Source organism: Prionailurus viverrinus, chromosome X, assembly GCF_022837055.1.
Source record: "Prionailurus viverrinus isolate Anna chromosome X, UM_Priviv_1.0, whole genome shotgun sequence".
Classification (NCBI taxonomy): Eukaryota; Metazoa; Chordata; class Mammalia; order Carnivora; family Felidae; genus Prionailurus; species Prionailurus viverrinus.
The window spans coordinates 733353-754792 of record NC_062579.1 but is presented as its reverse complement, the minus strand read 5'-3'; the positions used below and the strand labels follow the sequence as shown (position 1 = coordinate 754792).

The 21440-nt window shown below is 41.5% G+C and overlaps 1 protein-coding gene across 1 annotated transcript in view; it reads left to right on the top strand.

The window, feature by feature from the left end:
* PUDP (pseudouridine 5'-phosphatase) overlaps positions 1 to 16391 on the top strand; it is a 477558-nt gene extending 461167 nt beyond the window's left edge. The window contains exon 7 of the transcript XR_007148886.1: positions 16106 to 16391. The gene's annotated coding sequence lies outside the window, so the exon portion shown is untranslated. The remainder of the gene's footprint in view (positions 1 to 16105) is intronic.
* The last annotated feature ends 5049 nt before the right edge of the window (positions 16392 to 21440 follow it).

The following is a 21440-nucleotide window of genomic DNA, read 5'->3' as shown; positions in this document are numbered from 1 at the left end:
ATCTCTATGAGTATCTTTTAAGGAAGTTTCCTCCACCATTCTATTGATCTACGATAACACTGACTTTTTAAATATTTTTAATGGTTTTATTTTTCGTTTATTTTTTTGAAGGAGAGAGAGAGAGAGAGACAGACCATGAGCGGGGGAGGAACAGAGAGAGAGAGGGAGACACAGAATCTGAAGCAGGCTCCAGGCTCTGAGCTGTCAGCACAGAGCCCAACACGGGGCTCAAACTCACAAACCGTGAGATCATGACCCGAGCCAAAGTCGGACGCTCAACCGACTGAGCCAGCCAGGCGCCCCAACACTGACTCTTTGAAAACACAGGGAAAATAAAATATGGAATAAACCCCAACACCCATCAAGCATACCTCAGCGACAAATAAAAATAAAATATTAGCGAATTTAATGTACTTGTTAGAGAATACACACAATTTCCCAATGGAGTTGATTCCAGCAATGTGAGGATATTCCATACCAGGTGACTTATTAAAATATTATCGTATTAACATTGGAAGAGGAATATAGTTCAGTTACAGCAGGGTATATGGGAGAAAAATGAATGAACACAAAAGCACATCAAAGAAGGAAAAATAGGGGTGCCTGGGTGGCTCAGTCGGTTAAGCGTCTGACTTTGGCTCAGGTCATGATTTCATGGTTCGTGAGTTCAAGTCCTGCATTAAGCTTTGTGCTGATGGCTCAGAGTCTGGAGCCTGCTTCAGATTCTGTCTCCCTCTCTCTCTGTTCCTCCCCAGCTTGCACTCTGTGTCTCAAAAATAAGTAAATGTTAAAAAAAAATTTAATAAAAAATAAGAAATTAAAAATTAAAAAGACAGAAAAATAAATACTTTTGGTACAAGACAGTTCCAACAAACACCATATACTGTTACAATACTTTGCTGCAGGAGGGATTTGGGATCATGAGCTCCTAGATGGGGAAGAAAATGTCAATTCATCCCAGAAGTGCCCCAAATCCTCCTACAGCAGTGGGAGAAAGGCTGGACACACCCAGCCCTAAAAAGCCCATATGGACCATGTTCTCTTTATCTCCTCTTAGTGCTGGTTCCTAGGGAAGACGACCCAAGAGTTCCTTGAAAAATCACCTGCTTTGCCCTCATTTTGTAAGTTGAGAAAGACCTGGAGAAATCAGCACTGCCTGATCTAGACGCCCTGGGGAAACAGCGTGCATTAAAAAAAAAAAAAAAAAAACCAACACCAAAAACCAACCAAACAAAAAAAACCCAACAATATAGTGATACAAAACAGCAGGATGTGAACTGAGTGAAATATGTGTTTTTGACATTCCAGCAAAAACCTATTGATACATATTTTTTTTAATATGTCTTGTCGGGAGTAGACATTTCAGTAAAGTATGAGGAAACATTTGAAGATATTGAGTGACTACAATGCAGAGAAGCATTTCTCAATGTTGCATGGGTTCTGACAATGCCTCATGTTATTAGTAGTAGATGTTTTACACACTTACACTCACATACACACACCACACACAAGGGCTTTGTGGACAAATAAACTTGGGTCAAAAAATTAAAACAGCCTTCTTCGCCAAAAGATGCCAGGGTCTTGGGTATGCTAATGGTCGGTATGAACTTCTCTGTGGGATGACTTCAAGGTGGATGTTTTTCACACTTGTTTCATCTGGAGAATATTCATCCTCACATCGTACCTTGGGAAACACTGCTTTCCACCATAGGTGGTTCCAATTTCTCTTGTCTGTATTAAAGTTCTTCTAACCAAAATAACACAAAATACACAGCACAGAATAAAGGACCTAATTTAACTCAATATAAGCCAAATAACTTGAAGACTGTGAGGAAAAAAAAAATACCAAAGCAGATAGCTCTTGTTGATTATAAACAGATAAAAAAAGTCAGTCATGATTGACCTACAGACTCACACCATTGTAGAGTCCGTAGCTAAAAACAAAACAAACAGACAAACAGAAAACCAAACACAAAACTGTAACAAAGTCATATATTTAGTAAACATGCGTTTATGCTCCTCTTTTTTATTCTTTTTTATTTCAAAGATTTTGGTTTTTAAGTCATCTCTACACCCACTCTGGGGCTCAAACTCATAACCCTGAGGTAAAGAGTTGCATGCTCCAAATACTGAGCCAGCCACGTTCCCCCCTTTTTTTTCTTTTTGACCCTAAAAACATAGTTTCCATAAATGATCAAAGTAGAAATATAGAAAAATTTTCAATGCCAAAATACAACAGTGACACTTATGAGAAAACATTCATACAGTTATTTCCAAAAACCAGTTACTTCCAAAACAAACTACAAAACATAAGAAGATAGGGGCCAATATGGTCATCACAAGTCATGATAGTTCAAGCATAATTGATTTGACTAATCCCAGAGGACAGAACTTTTTAAAGCAACTTTATTAAGAAAACTGTTGCACAAAAGGAAACACAATTATAGCAGATAGATAGATATGTGTGTGCGTGTGTGTGTGTGTGTGTGTGTGTGTATATGAAGATGTTTTAATAGTTTATCATCTTACAAGAGGACATAGACAACACGTAGAGAATACATAATACCAGAACAAGACAGCTGTCAAGCAACACAAATTATAAAAGAAAAAGAAAAAGAAAGAGTAAGAAAGAAAGAAAGAAAGAAAGCAGACGGCTGTTAAGCATGAGAAACGACTTCCTGTGTTAATAGTAAAAAAAATACCTAACTATTTTTAGCTAACAAATTGACCTCTCATACACTTTTAGAAGAATTGGAAACATGTTGGAATATTCCTGCAAGGCAGTTGGTTATTGGTTTGACTCTTTATGCTTTTATAAGTTGTAACCAAGTAATGTCAATTTCAGGAATATTTTTTAAAGGAGCTGTCAAAAAAATAAAATAAATAAAAAATACAGAAGCTGTCAGATAATGTACTGAGAGATTTGTGCCCATGCACAGTCAGTATCATATTGTTTCTAAAACCTGAATATTAGAAGCAATCTGAATATGTGAGATGATGTAAATGAACTAAGGAGCATAATCATACAGTATGTAATGTAGTCAGAGGAAAAAACAATGCTTACAATATGATGTTATGTAAAGGAAGCAGAATATTGGGGTGCCTGGCTGGCTCAGTCCGTGGAGCATGTGACTCTTGATCTTGGGATTGTGGGTTTGAGCCCCACATTGGGGGGTGGTAATATTTAAAAGGAAAATCTTAAGAAAAAAAAAAGAAAGCAGACTATAAAGGGATATATATGATGTGATTGATCCCCATTGTGTTAAAAATTTATTTGGAGATTTCAGGTTAGGATATCAGTATGAACTTAGACATCACAGCCCTAGAAGCCCACTCAAATTCACCAACTAATAATTGAAATTGTAGAACATCTGTCACTCAAAGGGAGGTCTCTATACACCAAAACTTATTGAAAGAAACAAGAGTAACTCTTGAGGAATCTTGGCCTACCTAAAGACGCACACTATTCAGTAGGAAAGTACATCTATAAATTAGAGAAAGGAATCCAGGGAGAAGCAGACTGAGGTCAGAAATTGAACAGAGACAAAAAAGGAAAACCCAATGAAACAGCAATGGAGACAACGAACAGCAGGCTGTGTAGTGAAGAAAACTGAATTGTTGAAAAAAAGAACAATTGTGAGGAATGACAGCAACTCAAGGACGTGGAAAAATGGATGAGCAGGCTGAAAAGGAGGATGAATGAAAATACAGGTGGATGGCACACTCAGAATTCCCACTGAGATATAAAGAGGAACTCTGGCTTCCAGTGGGAAGGCAAACCGGTGCGGCCGCTGTGGAAGACATCACAGACGCGCCTCAAAAATTTAAAAATAGAAACACCGTGTGACCCAGCACTTCCCCTAGTGGGTATTTGCCCAAAGAAAATGAAAACACTAAATTGAAAAGATCTATGCACTCCTATGTTTATAGTTTATAGGAGCATTATCTAGAATAGCTAAGGTATGGAAGTGTCCATCCATAGATGAATGGATAAAGAAGGTGTGGTGTGCACGTGCACACACACACACACACACACACACAAAAACCACAGTGGAATACAACGCAGCCATAAAAAAGCATGAGGTGGTGTCATTTGCAACAACATGGGTGGGTGTAGAGAATATAATGCTAAGTGAGAGAAGTCAGACAGAGGAAGACAGATAACCATATGACTTCAGACTTATGTGGAGTCAAAAAACAAGCCAAATGGATAAACAGACAAGAAGCATAGTAACCGCATTTGTAATTGCACAGAACAAACTGCTGGCTGCCAGAAGGGAGGGGGTGGGGGGTAGGGAGAATGGGGGAAGATGTGTGGGAGATACAGGCTTCCACTTATGGAATGCACAAGTCATGGAAATAAAAGGTACCGCCCAGGGAATACAGCCAACGGCCCTGTAATCGCACGGTGTGGTGACATACTGTGGGGAGCATATGTGACGCATAGACTTGTAGGATCACCTGACACTGAGGGAACATGGTATGTCAACTATACTCAAGCAAAAAGATTTTCTTTTTATTTTTTAGGTTAAATAATTTTTAGAGAGAGAGCATGAGCAGGAGAGGGACAGAGAGAGAGAGAGAGAGAGAGAGGGAGAGAATCTCAAGCAGGCTCCACGCTGTCAGCACAGAGCCTGACGTGAGGCTCGAACCCATGAACCATGAGATCCCATCCTGAGCCAAAACCAAGATTTGGACATTCAACCAACTGAGACACCCAGGTGCCCCTAAAAAGAATTTTCCTAACGGAGTCCTGGAAAAAAACAAAACAAAACAAAACTCCAAGCCAGAAGGCACAGAAATACAGAAGGGAGAAGAAAACTTTCCTTAAAGACAGCCTTCCAGCTCCAGATGAAAAGGACTTGCCCAGGGCCACATAAAATTCCTGGAGACATTCTGGCACCACACGAAGAAAGTGTAGCCGTGCAGCATACCCCAGAGCTGAACAGAGGAGAAGCATCTCCAAAAATCTGAGGGAAGCGGCCAGCACCTAGCTCATGCCTGGGGGACATTCAAGAGGCAGCAGCGCGAGCACGAAAAACAACCCGCTCTCTGCCCTCCCCAAAGACAATGTATTTAACACCAAAGTCCCAACAACCCAGACAGTCACCTGAAAAGGAGCTCAGGGAAGGAAATTAGGTGGAAACAGGCTCAGGCCAAATATGTGAATCAGAGTTCAGTTAAACGCTTGCTGTTAATGTGTTTACAAATCGAGGCAAATGTCCCAAGAACTGGACAAAAGAACATAGGCAGCGTTGAACAGGAACAAAAAACAGCATCAGTTATTAAGATCGCAGGCCCAGAAAGGAACCCCAGGGGTCTGTTGGGGTGCATGTGGCCCTGTATTTGTGACAATTTAAAATACAAAGGCAGTAACTCCAAGGGGCGACAAAGAAGGAGGGAAAACACAGATCACCACTCAGTCCCAAACACCAGATGTTTCCAGGGAGGATAAAAATCTTGTGTAAGGAGTGAAGAAGTAGGAAGCCAATGAAAAGAAAATATAAAGGAAGGTTCATCTTTAACCTGTGTTGAGAAGGTCTTTATACTAACAATAGTTAAGGTCAGTGTATAGTTGAACACTGAGTATAAAACTAACTACATAAGCACCAAACTGGATCCTCACACATATCTGAGAAAAACAGTTAAGATACTTCATTTATCCCTTTCTCTTGTAAATCAATAAATACCAGCAGCTCAAAAGTGCTCAAATAAGAAAAATGATGAGCCACCTGGGTGGCTCAGTCGGTTAAGCATCTGACTCTTGATTTCAGCTCAGGTCATGATCTCACGGTGGGTGAGTTCAAGCCCCACGCTGGGCTCTGCACTGACAGTGTGGAGCCTGTGGGATTCTCTCTCTCTCTCTCTCTCTCTCTGAGCCTTGGTGGCTCAGTTAAGCATCCAACTTTGGCTCCAGTCATGATCTTGCGGTCATGAGTTCAAGCCCCGCGTCCGGCTCTGTGCTCACTGCTCAAAGCTTGGAGCCTTCTTCCGATTCTGTGTCCCGCCCCCCCCCCCCCCCCCCCCGCTCCACTCCTCCCCTCTCTCTCTCACAAATGAATAAATGTAAAAAAAGATTTTTAAGTAAATAAACTTAAAAAAAAAGAAAAACGATAACAATATTTGAAGCCTATACAGAAAGGAAATGAAGTGACTAGAAATAGAGTACTTTACCTCATTAGAAGTCAAAGGCAGATAATCTAGAAGTATAATTTTAAATAGCTTTCACCTAGGAGATTGTTAAAAATGTAAAATGTATAATAGGCAATACTTTTGAATTTGGCCCTCCCAGATGCCTATTTACAATATCCAAGACCACACTACACTAATATTGTAAATATACTTAATGTATGAAATAGATATTGTTCTGCAGAAGCTTAATTTACTATCTTGTGATGCAGATTATCAAGAGGGAAATTCTCTTCTCTATGAAGTTTTAATGCAGAGCAAATTAGTTTAAATGGCAGCCAGTGATTGGGTTTAGGTAGGGATGATTAGATCTGAACACAATTCTGGATCTGAGCGATAGCATCTCTATGGGAAGAAATACCAAATGTGCTGAGACACCCTCGTGGTTGGTTTTATAAAGATGGGGTGGGTTGGATTCTTTTCAGGTCTTGATGACAGAGAGCACTTGCTGTATTTTGAGAATTTCTGCTTTAAAATATGCTTGGGGGTCAGCAGACATTTGTGGATTTCCAATTACTCTACATTGTAACTGCATTTCATATTGCCAGATTTTCCACGGATATAGTAATTTAGTTGTTCTGGTACGTAATAGTTTTAATTTTCCTGAGACTAACCAAGTTGAGCACTTCTGTGCATATCTACCTATCTACAAACATGTATATATAAAAATACATATATGATATATCATATAATATGCATCCAAGAACCAACATGAAGGAAAATCACAGTTGAACAGAGATATATAATATGACTATATTATGTATTAATAGATATATAATATATATGCATAAAACACATAAATCAACAGATTTTTAATATATAAATGTATATTTAAAATATAAAAATATTGCGTATGCATATGTATGTATATATGTGTCTGTGTGTGGGTTCAGCTGTTTGGATATCCTTTCTGTTTTTGTAGTATCTTAGGTTTTTTTTTAATATTTTATTTTTGGGGTGCCTTGGTGGCTCAGTCAGTTAAGCATCCGAATTTGGCTCAGGTCACGATCTCACAGTTCATGAGTTCGAGCCCCGTGTCAGGCTCTGTGCTGACAGTTTGCAGCCTGGAGCCTGCTTCGGATTCTCCCTCTCTCTCTGCCCCTCCCCAACTGGCTCTCTCTCTCTCTCTCTGTCTCTGTCTCTTAAAAATAAACATAATAAAGGAAACCTCCATCAATGCATAGTTAAGTCATGCTTGTATATCACAGACTTCACAAATTTTGAGGATAAAGTCCCCTATAATAGATAAATAATGCTAGTCGTGTGGCCTTAAACACTGAGTTGGAGCTTACCCCATTGGACATGAAAAGCTACAGGAAGAATGAATAACCCCCTGGAAACCTGATGGTGTTCTCTGAATTGCTTAAAGCAAAGAATGCCTCCGAAAATAGGCTAAAATCATCCTGTATGTGTTGAAAATGATTATTAGAAGCACAGTTTGGTCTGATCTCTCAGAGGCTTAAGAAGGATACTGGCAACAGGACTGCTAATTAGCAGAACATTTTTTCCCTTCATTTGATTTGTTACTTAATCCAATTAAAATGAGGTTGGATACATTTCACGAGGAAATATTTTAGTAGTACCCACCTAAGTTTCAAAGGCAAGCTGATTTCACACAATTCCACCGATAACCCCAGTCACATTTGAGAGGATGCTCTGTATTTCTAGATGTGAAGTTTCTTGTTGGCGGGTGGGGGGGTGGGAATGAACCCACTAGAGAAACAGCAGGTGGCACCGTTCAGGGTTGGAACCAGAGAGAACAGGAACAGCTCAGTTGGCTGAGTGGAAGCCACTTTTTCCAAGGACCCATCCATCCTGCGTCTCTGCCCAGAACATGAGCTTCCTTTGTGCCCTCAGTCAGTGTGGTGCTCAGTAAGGGAGCCTTGGAGGAATTCACCAAAAAAGTACAGCTGGTCTCAAACATATTTTTCAAATAACAGCGTTAAAAAAGAAGCGTCTAGAGATGCTGGCGTAAAGCATGGGGACCATTCGTTTACTATGTTCTTCATCTTCTTCCAGCGACTTTCCGATGAAATACTTATGCTAGAAACCAGTTTACTCTTACAAAGTGAACTTTCTGTAGGTAAAAATATACCACCATTCCTTTTTAAAAATTACCTCTAAAAAGTGAAGGCCAAAGTTGTACAAAGCCAACAGTTGCCTGGTAAGCATGAACGACGCATCGCAGGACCGTTTAGAGATGTGACCCAACTTTCAGTGTAACGACGCATCGTAGGACCGTTTAGAGATGTGTCCCAACTTCCACTGCTGGGCTTCCACGTGCATGTAAAGAGCACTTTAATGTTGCAGGACTTTCAATAGTACTTCAAAGGGTTAAAGTAAACCTTCACACTCAGAACTGTTCAATACCGAACAGAAAATACATGTTAGTAGAGCACGTTCTCCATGTTCTTTGTCCCTTGACTCTGACGTGCTCTAAAGACCTTATTTCTTGCACAATGTATTTGGGCCTCTTGCTCTCAAAGCATATTCCACACACCCACATTTTCCATTCATCAGATAGAATCAGAATACTTTAATCCAGTGTTTGGAATAGACACTCAGAGAAAACACTGGTCTCATCCCTGTATTCCCGGCATTGGATACATTTCCTTGCCCTCGATAAGCTAGGTGAACAAATGCAGAACTGAATGAGAAATTATTACATGACTGACTGAGCAACAGGATGAATAAGCCTTGTATATTTCATAAGCATATGCAGCAGAAAAGGACAATTTGGGGGAGAAGAATAAACAGTTCTGCTGTATTACATTATTTTCACTTGCTTGTTATCTGGGCCATTGAACTAAGGCTATATACTAAAAGCATAATTGAAACTTTACTCTGTCCAATTATTTCATGCTATTGCTAAGGAAGGCTGATCTCTGGATTTAAACTGAAGTGTCACCTCTGCATATTTTTCTGAATCACATTTGTCCACAGTACAGTTGATTATTTATTTGCATGGTGTTTTTTTTTTAACTTTATTTATTCTGAAAGAGAGATAGGCAGAGAAAGAGGGAGAGAGAGAATCACGAGCAGACTGCAGGCTATCAGCGCAGAGCCCCACGCAGGGCTCAAACCCATGAACGGTGAGATCACGACCTGAGCTGAAACCAAGAGTTAGACGCTCAACCTACTGAGCCACCCGGGTGCCCCTGCATGGCTCTCTTTAAGTACTGGTCTCTCTCCACTGGATGATAAGTTCACTGGGAATATCCATTTATAGTTTGTATTAGAAAAGTCCATAAAGCTTTTTTTTTTAATTCTCAAAACTAAATGGATTAAATGTGATATTTCAGACTACGTTCCCCAACACATTAAAGGGAAATATGATCAAACCTGGGGGAGTGTGTGGCAGGAATGTGCACATAAAATCACTGTTCTCATGACTGCAGCGATTCCATTTTGTTGTGTTTAGATTAACCAAAAATTAGGCTTTTGTCTCCAAATAAGCATAAATTTCCAAAGTTCTCAAATAAATGTGCTCAAAATGTGTTTGGGGGCTACCCCTCCCTTTTCATTCAGATTAAATGTAATTAATTTTATTCGATTAAAAACCCTCAATAAAAAAATTGATAGCGATTTTAGAGTAGGAATAAAAACAAACAAAATGTCTTTGCTGATGAGCAAAGTGACAGAGAAAAGCTGGTCTCTAGGCTCTGTTAGGTGAGGAGCAGAGTCTGTCCTGTTCTTTCCCTGCACCTGTTTTTAGATAAATAAATGTCTAGTGATCATCGATATCTGATAATAGTAATATCAGAACCTCTGGCCAGCTATGACACCCATCGCTAAAGGATGAATGCCTTGTAATATTATTGAATTTCCAAATTATTATGAGTCTCCAAACTGGTTCATCCCATAAAATACAAGAATGGCTCAATACCTATTAATGCCAGGCACCATGATGATAGATCACATGCTAAGCCTCATGGATAAATCATGATGGATAAATCACATGATAAGCATCATGATCCATATGTGCCAAAATGGATCTGGTAAAACTCAGTGTCAAGTCTGACTAAAATGGGTAATAAATAGGGACTGATAATTTTATAATGAAAAAATAAGTATTTTCAGTGGTGAACCAGCTTTAATTCATGTGGAAACATTAGAAAAATTCCTATTTAAAGTCCGTGAAAGGTAAGGATGCCCACTGTCATCGTTATGATTTGATGTTGCCCTGAAATTACCAGTCCATTACATTAAACAGAAGAGAGATCTATGGAACAAAAATTAGGAAGGAGGAAACACAGACACTTGCAGATGTGAGTGTGTATCTTGAAAACATTAAGACTATAGGGGCGCCTGGGTGGCGCAGTCGGTTAAGTGTCCGACTTCAGCCAGGTCACGATCTCGCGGTCCGTGAGTTCAAGCCCCACGTTGGGCTCTGTGCTGATGGCTCAGCGCCTGGAGCCTGCTTTAGATTCTGTGTCTCCCTCTCTCCCTGCCCCTCCCCTGCTCACACTGTGTCTCTCTCTCACTCTCAAAAATAAATAGACATTTAACATAATTTAAAAAAAAGAAATGAAAATGAATCTCACATTTGTCCTGAATGAATTAATAATTTAATATTTCTGTGGTGACTCTGGGGATGTCTTAGGAATTAGCAGTATCTGATACTTGTTCCTGTGACTGTCAGTTATTGTTGTGCGTTCGATGTTCTGACGTCCAGGTTAAAAATTTACCAAGAATGTATTTAAAACAATGCTAAGGAAAGTGGCACATCCTAATATTTCTATAGCTTTTTATTTTTCCATTGATATATTTTTGCTTTACCTTCTCCAGCACATTACCATGCCACTGAGCTATCATCTGTCTCTGTGTCTATGTATCTATGCATCTATCTATCCATCCATCTCTCCATCTCCCTATCATCTGTCTGTCCATCTGTCCCTCTACCTATTCATCAATCCATCCATTATCTATCTTCTATCTATCTATCTATCTGTCTATCTATCTATCTATCTATCCATATACCTATCTATCCATCCATCCATCATCCATCCATCATCCATCTATCATCTATATATTTAATATCTATCCATCCATCCATTCATCATCCATCTATTATCTGTCTCCCTATCTATATCTATCTGTATGTAATACTATCCAACTCCTATCTACACCATGAATATTTGAGCATGTAATATATAACACATATATCTCATGATTTTAAAACCACATTGTTGGTAATAACGATTAGGTAAATCTCAGGATACAATTTTGGACTCATTTGCAGGAATTTACCAAGCCATGAAAAGATCACTTTGGACTACTGTGAGTTCTGTGAAGAATGATACTGGAGAAACACAAAACACCATTACAATTACTAGAGCATCACGTTGTCAATCAGGTGCCTCTCCTAAACTCACCTTTACAACCCACTCATCTTCAAGCATCCGCTTCCTGTCTGCTCTCTGAAAACAGAGCTTTACGATAGAGCATTAAATATCCGTGTAGCTCCGTCACAGGACGGGCGATGAAAAATTAAAGAATTAAAGTGTCCCGCATTTCAGTGGCATGAACATCAATTGCAATAAATGCGCGTGTGGCCTTTCTGGCGACAGTCATTCCTATTAGCTGTTAGGGCTCAGTGGCATCTGTCAGTTCTGCTAAGTAAATGACAAATGGAAAGGCTGAGAATGCAGTTGAGTAGGGATAGCATTGGATTAGGCTATGTGACAGCTCCATTAGATTTAGGTCACTTGTCACGAGCCTTAATCTGGTCACGTATTTCCCTAGTATAGATGACGGACAGTGGACCATCAAGCTCTCCCAGGTGTGACTGGGCACGGAGGCTGGGGGACAGATGCAGGGGAACCTTTGACAAGGGGGCAGAGTGGCTGGCTGGGCAGAGCTAGTGGCAGGTGTAGGCATGGTGGCCAGATGGAGTGGGGCTGCAGGCGCCAGATTGTGGCGGGAGTGCCCTGCCCGCCTGGAAGTTCGGACGTTTCTTTTTTCTGTTTGGCTTGGTTTCCTCCTTCTCGGTCACTCATTGTTAGGCACTCCTCAGAGTCACCTAGAGATGGTTTTTTGGAAACTACTCGGGTAGCAGCATGCCGTGGAATGCAGAGAGGGACAGAGCACACTCAGATGCAAAACTCAGGAAGAGCTGAAGACGGGCTGCTGAGTCAAAGCAGTAGGGATGGCGGGGGGTGCAAAATCCAAGAAACTCAACAAAGGAGCCAAGCATTGTTTCAGGAAACCTAGAGATCACTAACCCACCACACACACAGCTGAGCCAGAGTCTTAGCGGAGAGCCTCCATATGCAGATGTGAGCCAACCAGCTTGTCCAGCGTGCTCTGTGCTGACATCCGCTTCCTGTTTGAGCCCCTCTCCACCATGCACCCTGCCCCCCAAACCATCAGGGGTCCAAAAGGCAACACACATTTCCAAAAGCCATCACTCTGCTTGTGAGACACCACCGGAAGGCTGTTGGCATCTTACTCTTTTGAAGTCACAAAAATAAAGAAAATCAAATGTAAATTAAGGAGATATTTGCAAGGTATCCAAAAATGCAGAGAGGCCAACTCTATTATTGCAAAATAATAAGAGACCAAAAAAAAACATGTTTGCTTTGACACTTGTCATTCTGTCACTGACACCCTTTTTGAAAGGGGTGTCTTCAGTCACGGTGTGAACTTCCCCAAGTGCCAATCACATTTAAAACCGTGACAAGAGACCCTGTGTTTAATCTCCCCATCCTGCTGGGAATGACCTCCAGTTCATGTCAACCACACTCGGTTTTTTTTCTTGTCTCAAAAGACACTGGCTCTTCCTTGACCCAGAGGGTTTCCATCTGCTATCCCGCTCCCCTTCTTTCTCCTTTTCCATCCAGTGGACCGGCGTGCACCTCTTCCTCACGGCTGCAACCAATGCACCAACTTTCTGAAGCCGTGCGCGCTTCCTCTGGAGGATTAGTGACTTGGCACTGGCTTCACAGAGCCTGGACTGCCTGTGATCAAGGCAGTGCGTGTGGCTACGTGTTTACTTCCTCTACCAGACTTCGAGCATCTCGCGAGCATGCTATTTCCCTTCGTGCCCTCAGCTCCTGGCACATGATGGAGGCTTTTTAACGGTTCATTAAAACAAAACAAAAATAAATGAAATATATTGAAATAAATGAAATGAAATGAAATCATGCATACAGAAATGTATTAGGCATTCTGGGAATTGCAAGAACCCCAACTTCATGTTAGATTTATGACAAGTGACGATGTTATGCTGGTCCATGGCTATGTGGATTCTGTTGTGATGCTCCCTCCACTAGGAGTCAATATGATGAGGAGTGGGGTCCAGCACAGTGGATCAACCTCAACACTATTGACATTGAGGTTGGATCATTCTTGTTTGTGGGAGCTTCCCTGTGCATTGTGGGTCATTGAGCAGCATCCCTGGTCTCGACCCACCAGGTGCCAATGGTCACATCCTCCCTGTGTTGTGAGAACCTAAAAGGTCTCCAGACATTGTCAAGTGCCCTCTGGGCAGACGAACTCACCCCGAGGTAGAGAATTGCCAGACTACCCTATAGGATCTTTTTTTTTTTTTTTTAGCTTTCTTGTTTCTTTTTTTTTTTTTTTAATTTTTTTTTCAACGTTTATTTTTTTGGGGACAGAGAGAGACAGAGCATGAACGGGGGAGGGGCAGAGAGAGAGGGAGACACAGAATCGGAAACAGGCTCCAGGCTCTGAGCCATCAGCCCAGAGCTTGACACGGGGCTCGAACTCCCGGACCGTGAGATCGTGACCTGGCTGAAGTCGGACGCTTAACCGACTGCGCCACCCAGGCGCCCCATAGCTTTCTTGTTTCTTAAGAAGGGAGTCATTAAGAGAAAGAGGAACATCATTTATTGTGGAAATACTAAAGTATCTCTAGTTTCTTTTTGGACATTGTTGAAGCCAAATAAAACTCATCTTTCCCCTCTAAGGAGAAAGAAAGGAAAAAGGTGAAGCTGGGACAGTTCTAGTGGAACCATTTGCAACCAAAGGAGCCTTACGTGGGGTGCAGATTCAGAACACGGACACCCATCAAGGAAAGGCATGGTTTGGGGTGAACAACTATGAAGTGCAGTCATTCGTTTGCTCTTTTCCTTACAACCTGGCCACTGCATGCATGTCTCCTTGTGGATGACCCCATGCGTGCTGGAGGGCTGGGGTCCAGTCTTCTCCATGTGTGCTTCCAACTGCCAGACACACAACAGCACTGGAACATGCACTGAGCTGGTATTCTTGTCAGTCTCACAAGCCAAATTCGGTCTCACTTGAATTGAAGCTGTTACTAACAGACAACCACAAAATCTTTTTCTCCGAAATCACACACATGCTTACTACTCTTGACCTGCTCGTTTATGATGAGTTACTTCCTTGTAGCTGCTTAGGTAATTGCATCGTCAGTAGTAAGTCAGCAATAGGAAAAGGGAACGAAATGGTTGAGTTTTGTCTCCACTTCTACTAAGAAACTACCTCATTATACTTAAACATTTCTGGGGCGCCTAGGTGGCTCAGTCAGTTAGGCATCTGACTTCAGCTCAGGTCATGATCTCACGGTCCCTGAGTTTGAGCCCAGCATCGAGCTCTGTGCTGACAGCTCAGAGCCTGGAGTCTGCTTCCGATTCCGTGTCTCCCTCTCTCTCTGCCCCTCCCCTGCTTGTGCACTGTCTCTCTCTCTGTCTCTCTGTCTCTCTCTCAAAAGTAAATAAATGTTAAAAAAAAAAGAATATACTCAAATTTTTCAAATTATCTCAAGGAGAAAGAGCAAAGATCATTGGAGTAATCTTGGTTCTACAGAGAAACAGGCAATAGAATACATATATAGTATGTCAAGGAATACATGATGTCATAGTCATATATGTACATGTTACATAGATATTCATGTACACAGGGTGTGGAGATCTCAGAACCTATGATTTCTTCTTTGGAAGTTTCCATATGATTTATGCACCTACACAATGTTCTCCGCTTACCTTCTACTTAATAACACCTTTAAAAGTGCTTAAGTACACACACACACACACACACACACACACATCTGAAAAGTAAAATAATTGAAATCGAAAGGGTATATTATAAATTCCTGGAAGATAAATGCCACGTTCTAATTCGACATGTGTATATTTTTTTCCTTTTGAAAAAACTTATAAATAAATGTGCTATACATTAAATATCAAGAAGTAGTCATTATTGGAGCACCTGGGTGGCTTAGTTGGTTAAGTGACTCTTGATTTCAGCTCAGGTCATTATCTCACTCACTCAGGTCATTGTGGGAACAAACCAGCATCAGGCTCTGCACTGACAGTGTGGAGACTGCTTGGGAATCTCTTCCTCACTCTCTGCCCCTCACTCAAAATAAACAAAGATTTTTTAAAAAAGAAGTATTCATTATTGATTACAATTCAGGATATACTACTGAGAGAATCATAGAATCAAAATATCAACTCACGATACAATAGTGATAATGCCCTTCCAATTAATTGACATGTATTTCAATATAAAAATAGGATTAATGTAAATCTGCCTAACAAAATTCCAAAATCCCAATTATTTCCCATTTATGGCATGAGAAAAATTTGTCTCCAAATGTTACCGTCCCTTCCCTTATACTCATTGAGTGTGTTTTGAATTAGTGGAGGTTTGTATGCCAGCCTTGTTAAATATTGCAAATTTATCTGAAGAAATGACAGGCATGTGAGGATATTTTATTGAAACTTTACAAAATATTCAGTTCAATTCATTTGAAAACATCAGGGGGGATAAAAACCGAAAGCATTAGAAATATTTCTATCTCTGAGCCATCATATCCTAGGAAGCCAAAATTTGTTGTAATTCAATATTCCTATGAGTAATTACTTTTATTCTTGGATTAGAAACAATTCTATTTTCAGTGGAGTCTTGACTTTATTTTGTTCTTCTTTAGGGAAATCATTTCCATTGATGACGAATAGGTTGCCTTTATGTGTTACCTTCACTTGGACACATCCCACTGGAAGTCCTGGCTTTCAAAGGATCATTTCAGGCCACCGGTGACGGATTATGAACTGTAGTCCATGAAGGAGCAGGCTTGTTGGGAGACGGTAAGTCGAACCAGTTTGTAGAGTGTATTGGGAGGGACACAGAGCTTTTCATCACTGGCCTCCTAACTGGGGTGTGTCCTCTCCTTACGTTCTCTCCAGGGGAAAACTTCTTTGGCCACCCAGGGTCTTTGTGGTTACATATAAATTTTAGGGTTGTTTTTCCTATTTCTGTAAAGAATGCCATTGGCATTTCGATTGCGATTGTTTTGAGTCTGTAGATCACTGTGGACTGTGTGGAATGTAACCATATTAATTATTGTGGTTCATGAACAGGAGTATCTTTCCGTTTATCTGTCATCTTTCATTTCCTTCACCAATATTTTATAATTTCTAACGCACAAACTTTCACCTCTTTGGTTAATTTATTCCTAAGGATGTCAGTGTTTTTGTTGCTTTTTCTAATGAGATGGTCTTCTTAATTTCCTTTTTGGATAGTTTATCACTTGTATGTAGAAATGCCACTGATTTTTGTGTGCTGATTGTGCATCCTGCAACTTTACTGGCTTTATCAGTTCTAAGAGTTTTTTTGTTGGGGAGTCTTTAGGGTTTTCCCCCTATATGACCATGTCATCTGCAAACAGATGATTTTACTTCCTCCTTTCCAATTTCGGTGCCTTTTATCCCCTTTTCTTGTATACTTGCTCTGGCTAGGACTTCTGGTCGAATAGACTTCTAGTCTAGTCTAGCTATGTCGAATAGACATGGCTACGGTGCGCATTTTTGCCTTATACTGGATCTTACAGGAAACACTTTGTTTTTCATTGTTGAGTGTGATGTTTGCTGTGGGTTTTTCATAGATCATCACCATTATTGTGGTCACTGAATCACTGGAGTAGATAAAACATTCTCTTTTTGCTTAACAAAACAAAGCAAAGCAAAACAAAACACAGATAGAGAAGGCACCTGGATGACTCAGTTGGTTAAGCATCTGAGTCTCGATTTTGGCTCAGGTACGATCTCACAGTTTGGGGGAGGTAGTCCCGCGTCGGGCTCTGCACTGACAGTGTGGAGCCTGCTTGGGATTCTCTTTCTCCCTCTCTCTCTGCCCTCCTGGGGATTGCTTTAATTTTTGTACATGTTTTCATCTCTTTCTCCCATGTGTCTCCTCTCCCTCTGCCTAAAAATCATGTCCTGGGGTGGGGTTGCAGTCACTCTGGAATAGAATCTATCCTTACTTCTACTGTGTTTTGACACACATTTTAAAAGGCTTCTCCACCTCTGACACTACAGAGAATTTTGTTTTTCTTACTGTCACTGGAAATATTCTCATTTTGATTGCGTATTTGAAGAGTGTACATAGATGTGTAAATGTAATTTATTTCCAATTTATATCCTTTTTCAGAATATAAATGTCAAGAATGGTCAAAATCACACACATTACATTATAAACACCACACTGCTAAACCGTGCATGCCCGTGCACACACCCACGTGCCAGAGAGAGGATGGTACATTTGTGTTATTTATAGATCGCTGAAAAATATAATTTCGTTATTTTTCAAGCTAAATGCCAATATTCAAAATTTCCAAGGTCCGCCTCATTTTATCTTATGCCATAATAAAGTCAAAGAAAAGAATTCACTTTTGAGTTCCAGTTACCTTGGAATCACCCTAACCATTTCAGGTACCTCTTTAATTTGCTCTCAGACTCTGAAAAGTACATCGAACTTCCATTTGCCTGCTGCTCTATGATCATCCTGTTTCAAAGCACTCCCCAAACACGCCCAGGCAAATATTCTGTATGATTTCCACGTGAGCCAAAGGGAAAGCCAGCACGGCTGAATGTGGCTTTATTTGGCACAAGCGGATCAGAAAACAGATTTCATTCTCTGACTGCAACCAGTCGTTATCAAAGAGAGAATTTAATTTCACGTCCATGTTTTTGAGTACAGCTACGTGTGTCGTCCGTAAGAAACCCGAGAGGTTTTAGGTAACACATACAGCTGGGTGTGCGAAGCATTTCTGAAATCTACATAAGATTGTGCCATGGCGACATGGAATGTCCTGCCATCACTCTTTACCACGGACCCAGAGGGAACACACAGGAAACTTTTCAGGGATTCTCTGGAAGTTTCTGCCCTCTCCGGTTACCTAGATATTCGGTCTAGGCTCTGTGGCTCCCAGGATGGAGCTCTGGAAGCAAATTGGTGTCACTGTCTGGGAACAGGACCCTCATGCATGTTTGGAAGCCAATGTTTCATCTTTATGTTTCTTAGGAAAATGCACATTTCCGAATTGCCAGTCTCTTTAATCAACCACTTGAAGGTTATAGGTTTGATGCATTGAAGAAGCAAAATTATGTTCCTTTTCTACAAGGGTCACATTTTCCGTAAAGTGGCTTCGTGTTTTCAGTTTAGCATGCCTTAACGCAAGTTTGCATGGGCCTAGACAGGAAGGCTTGTTAAACCTGGACGGCTGGGTGCCCCTCTCAAGTTTGTGGTTCAGTAGATCTGGGGTGGGGCCCCCAAATCTGCATTTCTAACAGATTCCCAGGTGGGGCCCATGCTGATGGTCCGCATACCACACACACAGAGAACCATTCTTCTGCAAGGTAATTCTCACATTTTAGCCAAATAATTATATTCAACAGACCAAATAATTCTATATTTTGGGCTCCAGATTCATAATGATTCATTCCATTAAGACATTCTCCTTTTCAAAAAATTCACTGCTTAATTATCCACATCTTGGCATTTTATAATATTTTCACTCTGGCTCTGATAGCTGTGATTTTCAGAAAACAATAAAATCCATGCAGGCATTGTGCCTGATGATGTTCCCATCACACCCATTACTTATTAGACTTTATTTCTCCCTTTATTAGAATTGATTTTAAAATCCCTCTTACCTTGTTGGAAAATGAACTGGTAAGATCTATCAACACATCCATATTGGAGCCACCTGTAAAGCTTAATCACTCACAGAAGGCTCTTACTAGCTGTGGCTTGCCAGTAGGTCACCTTTCACCTGTGTTTAGGAGCCACGGGGTCACGCAGGGTGGCCAGGAGGCAGCCCGCCTCTCTTCCGTGGTGAAATTTCAGGTGTGCGGAGAAGGGCTCAGACTTCCGGGCAAAAATCTCACCCACAGGCCCGGTGGTGGCTCCATTTCCACTCTTGCTTTGTTTAGCAACTCTTTCACTAAATAACTAGAACTAACAGAGTGTATGTATTCCCCAAACCGGTGACACATGGAGGAAAAAGCGTTGAGCATATTACAAGATGGTATTCATTTCCTAGGGCCGCTTTAGCAAAGGATTGCAAACTGGGGACAACTTACTGTCTCTCAGTTCTGGAGCCCCCAAGTTTGAGATCCAGGTTGGGCAGGGCGGGTCCGCTACCCCCAACGTTTGGGGGCGGGGGTCCTTCCTGCCTCTCCCAACTTCTGGGGGCTCCAGGGATCCCTTGGCCTGTGGCCTCATCCCTCCCATCTCTGCCTCTCTCTTCCTGTGGCTTCTCCTGTGTCTGTTTCTCTTCTTCTGTCGTTTATAAGGACACTTATTGGGTGTCGTGTCCATCCTCGTCCAGGATGATCTCCCTGGTTCCTGGCGCTGAGCTCCTAACACCTTTGGAATTTCCAGATGGGAGAATAGGAGAGAAGAACATCTTTTGTTATTCATAAAAAGCCCCTCCCCCATTACCACACCTGAGTGTATGCTAATAGGGTGCCCCTTGGGGCTTGGAGGCTGGTTGCCAGGGAAACCAACCCCAAGATCTGGGGGTTGGACTTTCAGCCCAAGGCCATACCTCCAGGTTCTTGACAGGGGTTGGAAATTGAATCAATCACCAGTGCCCAAGGATTTAATCAATTGTGCCTAATGAAACCTCTGTAAAAACCCATACATGAAGGGGTTGAGGGGCTTCCGGGTTGCTGAAGGCACCCGCATCTCTGGAGGGTGCTGCACCCCAAACTTCTAGAGACAGAAGCCGTTGTGATCGAGCCCCTCCCGGAAGTCAGCCGTCTGTATCCTTCACGATAAACGGATAATAGTAAGTACATCATTTCCTTGAGTTTTCTGAGTGCTCCTAGTATAGCAACAAAACTAAGGACTAGGTCATGGGAACCCCTGATGCGTAGCCAAGTCGGACAGAATGGTGGGTACCCTGGGGACCCGCTACTTGTGATTGGTGTCCAGACTGGGAAGCCTTGTGGGACTGAACCCTTCCCCTGTGGGGTCCGCCCGAACTCGCAGTACTGACAGAATTAAACGGTATTAAATGGTAGGACACCTTGTTGGGGTCTGCAGAGAATTGCTCGATGTGAAAAACACACATTTGGTGTCAGAAGTGTTGAGCAGAGAAACTGTTTTCCCTTCAACAATCAAACATCTTTTTTCTCCTTTAGAGCAAACACCTCCTCCTGGCTGACCTCTCTGGCTGTCGGCCTTTTCCCCTGTAAGCCATTCTCGTCTTTATAGTCAGAGAGAATCCTCTGAAACACAAATGAGATAATGTCTGTGTCCTACTTAAAACCCTCAGCGGTTTTCTGTGGCTGTGACAAAAAAAGATGTCTTCACCTGTCCTGCGGAGCTGGAAGGTGCAGCTGGCGTGATCCGTGGTCAGGGATCTAGTAAACACATTTTGGGGGTTGATGCAAATGCTTTTCCACCAAGCATACCTCTAGGTATCGTCTGCTTTGTATTCTAGGACTTCCATAGCTTTGAAAATTATTTCTTAGGACTTATACCTGACATAGAAGAAAGATACTAAAATAATTTGTCAACTAATCAATGCATTCGACCGTCTGAGACTCGATCCTTCTCTTTTCGCAAGGGAGGCCATCCTAACCTCTTGAAATAAATTCACTTTTGCCTTCTTATTTCCAATATTTCTATCTCTTCCCCTTCTTCTTCCTTTCTTCTTCAGAATTTCCAATAATCCCATCTATTATAGGAGTCCTCGTTTCATGCCTGGTATAATAAGCCTACCTCAGTTTTGCTCTCCAATATATTGGCTCGGAGGGACAGATCAGTGATCCTCACCATATCAAAGATGTATTCAAGACCAAACAGAGCTCAGACCTAACCAACAAAGAACACCCTCTTGGTAGAATTCATGATGGGAGTGACAACTCGGTGTGATGTAGAAATTTGTGGAGTGTGTGGGCACGATTTCCTGATTAGGCTCGCAGACAGCTCTAAAGGCTGCTATTCCGTGTACATCGCTCTCTTCGAAAATGGTG